The following is a 6000-nucleotide window of genomic DNA, read 5'->3' as shown; positions in this document are numbered from 1 at the left end:
TTTTCCTGTTTATAAATAAGTCAATAAAATTATATGAACTGATATTTTTATAAATTGATCAATAAAACTGTTTTATGATTTAGTAGTGTGTAATATTCTTTAATTCATAATTTTATGACATATAGTATGCCGAAATAACTTTCAAAAAAGTAACTTATAATTTTTCAAATGCTAATGACACATTATGAATATTTTCACGCAGTTTCATTATCTTAGTATCGTAATGTAATAACCATCCAAAATGTTCATTAAACTAGAATCATTTTTCAGTTTTAATTTCGGTAAATAAGGTTGCGTGTTGGCTATATCCCAGTACTGTATTCTGCCACTATTTCCTAGAACACGAAGTCATATATTTGGAAAAATTTATATTGATCACTATTTTCACTTCAATGTGTTTAATAATGCTTGCTGTGTAATCTATTAACATACGAAACCTTTATTTAAACTGGTATTTGATCTTTATTTACGTAAAAATCCAAACATTTTGGTCTTTAGTTTGTATACGACCCTTGAATATGGTCCCAAATTTTAAAATGAAATATCTCGGATTAAAATTTAAAAATGAAATATTTTTGTCATACGGAGTCAAATGTTGTTGCAATTATGAGACAATACGAAAAATTTGGTTCCGTAATCTTCACAAAATTATTTTTTAATTTAAAAATGCCATAACATTAATATTTGCCTTGTCATTAGTATAACTCGAAGTAAACGGTTGCGAAAATAAAAGCCACATAAGGAATTTTATGCGCAATATAATGTACAAAGAGAAACACATAAGCTCAGCTTGCGCGTCTCTTTAATATTCAATACTGAATGATTCTTTGCAATTGGAGCCTAAGTACTTCAATTCACACGTACTGTGTATATAAGCTAAAATCTAGGTACACATTAAAACCAATTAAAGTACAGATATTGGCACTAGTCATGAAGTATAAATTCTCGAGCAAGATGTGAAGTTCAAAGAAGATATTGCAATAATAATCAAGGAACAGATTCTTACTCCAAAAGATTTTAATCTATGCATTTTTTATTTTTCATTAATTTACAGCTGGAAGATTTGAACATGGGTTTTTTACTGTACTTCATTATTTTATTCTATTTTCACCTACCTCATTATTTTATTTTGATCGTTGCTATCTGAACATACTATATACTTGTAGAGACATTAGATTTTTTTGATGCTAGGATACGTGAAAAATGAGAAATGCCTTCGCCGGGACGCAAACCTGGACCTCTCGAAAATGCGCCGAGTGTGCTACCGTTACACCACGAAGGCATGCTGAAAAGAGAAAATACTTTATAAACTCCTCCTTTTAAAGGGCGACTGGGAATCGTGGTAGTGAAGAATCATCATCCACTACCTTTTAGTTCGAGCACCACTGTGGAGACATTAGATTTTTGATGCTAGAGAAGTGAAAAATGAGTAGTGCCCTCGCCGGGACTCGAACCTGGACCTCTCGAATGCATGCTGAGTGTGCTATCTTTACACCACGAAGCCATGCAGAAAGGAGTAATTTACTAGAATTAAATGGATCAGTCTCAAGTAAAAGATGCATCACTGAAAAATAAATAAATCTGGATACTTATATGCACAAGGAAGCTTATAATACCTGTAATATATATATATATATATATAAGAATATATTGGTTCTCTGCTAGTGGATTTCCTAGCCTCTCGGTCTTAAATTAAAATTAATAACAACTTTAGTACATGGTATGCGCCCCATCCCCGTCGACAGATGACGTCGAAGACACCAATTGGTTGCCCGTCGAGGATAGTACGTTACCAACGCTGAGAGTACGTTACCGAGAAGAATGCTACGCTAGATCCTGAGTCATACGCAGATGGTCTCACAAAATACGTTTTCAACGGCAATTTGATAAGTAGTGACAATCTATACTACTCGAGAAAGTGAATTATTATTGACTCTAACTCTGTGCGCAGGCGCTGGTTCTGAAGGCCGATGAGTCGAAGTCTGAATTTTAAACACACTTTCACTTACATGATGCATTTAAATTAAAATATTTGCTATGCCATTAAAAAAAGAAATTAAAAGCTACATTTATTACATTTATTATTATTATTATTATTATTATTATTATTATTATTATTATTATTATTATTATTACTGTTATTATAACGTATTATTTTACATACATCATTCTCATTTTAATTTTTATCAAATTATACAGTTTTAAAATAGCTACATTTATTTATTTTTTATTATAATTCTTGAAAATCTCTTTATTCGAATTTTAATTTTGAGATCTTTTGGAACGGCAGTTTAACAATATATGGAAAGTATTTGCAGACAAATCCCCTAACAGTAGTTTCAAAACTTAAATGTGAACAAAACTGCAAGATAATTTATTGAACTAAATTCCTTTCTCGCAGCTAAGGTATATAACTTGAATTTCAGGGAGAAAAATGTTTCTTTTAATTGTGCTGAATTAGATAACTAAAATATCTATTCATCTGGTCTTAATATTTCTCGTAAGCTCGCGAGGGACGGACATTGATTATTCGGAAGAGTTTCTACCTCCTTTAAAAGTTAAAATGCACAGCAGAAATAGCTCCTGGGTGATTGAAAATTCCGAGTATTTTCTTTATCCTATAAGCCAATCGTTAAACAAAAATTAAGAAAAGTCGTGCTAATTATTGATTTGGTGCTAATTATTGAGTCTTTTCGGAATTTAAGACTCGTTTTCGTTTCAATCAAGAAACTTTGTTATCTATTGAACTTAACGATGAAAGTTCTCGTATTTTCTGAGTTTCCAACAATAGTTTAAAGGCTTAATTTTCCAATTTGGGAAGGAAATGGTTAATCTGCTCAATAAGCGAGGGACAGTAATATGATTCTTAAGGGCCTAAAAATCCTTTAAAGGTAAGACACATCAGTAAGGCAGTCAAAAGTTTCGAAACAAAGTTTCCGGTAATAAAACAGATTCCTTTCGAGGAATAACATTATGAAAAAGTGAAAAAAAATTAAGTCTTTATTATCAGAGAAGCAAAAGTTTATTAGAATATGAATGCAAAAGAATTATAACTTTTTGCAAAGAAAAATTAAATTGTTATTCATCTAAAAATAAAAGAGGTTTGATCACAAATAAACAAAATTTTATGATAAGACTGCTCAAACTCCTACCACAGTTAATCCGACTGTAGCATTCAACGTATCGATACAGCCTATAATCTGGCACCCTTTCACTAACGTTACTGCTGCAAGATAGCGCTATAGTCTAATACTTTAAAATAGGAACTTTAGGTTTAATTTCCGCAGCTCGACTTGCATCGTAACGTCATAGAAAAACCAACTGCAGCATGTGGTTCGAATCGCCTGATTCTTACCTTTCAGGGATGCGGCTTATACACGCAAATGATTACATAGGTACATACCAACATGTAGCAGCACAGCAGCGGGTACAACAGCGGATCGTATTTAACGATGGAATATGAGATCCATTGTTATTGAGTGAACGTCACACAGGGCTGTGCGAGTTTAACTGTGGCTGCAAATCCTTTGAAGAAAAATATCCGAAAAACGATGCGCATTTAAATTGCAAGTTACCCGATTCTCTGAGGAAAATGCGAACCGAGCTGCGGCACGTCTTTTGATGTGAATGAATCCATCGTGCGACGATGGAAAAAATAGAAAAATTAATTTCTAGAACAAGCGGCAAGAAAGTGGAAAAGCACTTGGAAAATAATTTTTACCGTATGTGGATGAGGAAAGAAGTTCTGGTTATAGCCTCCCAGACGGAAAAGTGGTTAGTGACGCTGACCGCCATATTGAAAGGCCCGGTTTCGTATTCCTGAACAAGCGCGAATGCTTGTAAGCGTGATGTGTCTGACGGCAAAAGTGGCACTTACAATAGAAAGGAAGCCAAAATCTTCATGAGAGGTTAGTGGTAGGAAAATAGGGATCGGAGACTCTCGGACCGTCCCATGGGTCCCATGGCTCCCCCGAAGTTGAAGCGGAAGCTTAGTAGTTAACATGGCAGGTTACCAAGGTTAATATGTCTACATGAATGCACAGGTGCTGGCATCGCTTCAACCTGTACCTATAACTGTTGATATGCAGAGAGCGTCAGAAAATTGTATACATATTTTGAACTGTCATAGAAAATTTATTTTCCAACCTACAAGGTTAAATTTATGGGAATTTCTGAAAATTAAGTATACTTAATAAGAATTGACTTTTTAGGCCCATGCCCACCTAATGAAGGGAATAAAAATAGATACTTACTCATTATCGTGGATCATTTTTCGAAATAGGTTAAAAGAGTTCTCCTCAAAAACTCCTTCGCTAATATTGTCTCAAGATCTTTTCTAAATGAATATATTCTAAAATATGGAGCTCCATTAAAAGTAATTTCGAATAACGGAAAGCAATTTTATGTGCGACCGCCGTGAAACATAGCAGAGCCGGTAAATAAGAATATGTTTAAGGTTATTCGTAGCTATGTAAGAAACTATCATATTATATATAAGCTGAGATAGCTGCGTCCATGACTTAGCATCTACTTTGCTAAGTCATGAGAACGGCTAAAAATGATACGACAGGGAAAACGCCAGCAGAATTGTTTCTTGGAAGAAAATTTATTAACCATCTGGATAAACTAATTTTTGTTCAAAAAAGGTCTAAATAAATTAAAATGGCAGATATTCAAAAGTTAGACGAAGCTATTCAAAATTCGGATATTGCAAGAAGAAAGCAAAACATTCTCTGTCATGTTAAGAACATAAAGACTTAGTAGTGGGAACACTTATCTAGAATTATGGGCGCTCTATATACACTGAAGTGACAAAAGTCATGCGATAGCAATATGCAAATATATAGATGGCAGTAGTATCGCGTAGAAAATGTATAAATGCGAAGTGCTTTGGCAGGGCTTTCATTTGTGTTCAAGTTATTCATGTGAAGAGGCTTTGACGTGATTATGGCCGCACGACGAGAATTAACAGACTTTGAACGCGGAATGGTAGTTGGAGCTAGATGCATGGGTCATTCCATTTCGGATATCGTTAGGGAATTCAACATTCCGAGATCCACAGTGTCAAGAGTGTGCCAAGAGTATCTAATTTCAGGCATAGCATCCCACCATGGACAGCGCAGTGGCCGATCACCTGCACTTAACGACCGAGACCAGCGATGTCTGCGTAGAGTTGTCAATGTTCACAGACAAGCAACACTGCGTCAAATAACCGCAGAAATCAATGTGGGACGTACGAGAGACGTGTCCGATAGGACAGTGCGGTGAAATTTGTCTTCCTTGGGCTATGCCAGCAGAAGACCGACTCGAGTGTCTTTACTGACAGCACGACATCACCTGCAGCGACTCTCGTGAGCTCAAGAGCATATCGGTTGGTCCCTAAACGAATGGAAAACCGTGGCTTGGTCAGATGAGTCACGATTTCAGTTGGTAAGAGCTGATGGTAGGGTTCGAGTGTGGCGCAGACCCCACGAAGCCATGGACCCAAGTTGTTGTTGTTCAAGCTGGTGGTGGTTCCATAATGGTCTAGGCTGTTTTTACATGGCATGGACTCGGTCCTCTGGTGCAACTGAACCGATCATTGACTGGAGACTACTTGGAGATCACTTACAGCCATTCATGGACTTCACGTACTCAAACAACGATGGGATTTTTATGAATGACAATGCGCCATGTCACCGGGCCACAATTGTTCGCGATTGGTTAGAAAAACATTCTGGACAATTCCAGCGAATGATCTGGCCACCTAGATCGCCCGAGATGAATCCCATCGAACATTTATGGGACATCATCGAGAGGTCAGTTCGGGCCCAAAACTCTGCACTGTCAACACTTTCACAATTATGGACGTCTATAGAGGCAGCATGGCTCAATATTCCTGCAGGGGACGTCCAACGACTTGTTGAGTCCATGCCACGTCAAGTTGCTGCACTTCGCCGAGCAAAAGGAGGACCGACAAAATATTAGTAGGTATCCCATGACTTTTGTCACTTCAGTGTA

The sequence above is a fragment of the Stegodyphus dumicola genome, chromosome 4, assembly GCF_044657685.1.
Source record: "Stegodyphus dumicola isolate Sdum_Otavi_A_Nest chromosome 4, ASM4465768v1".
NCBI lineage: Eukaryota > Metazoa > Arthropoda > Arachnida > Araneae > Eresidae > Stegodyphus > Stegodyphus dumicola.
The sequence above is the reverse complement of the archived record's forward strand: the minus strand, read 5'-3'. Positions refer to the sequence as shown.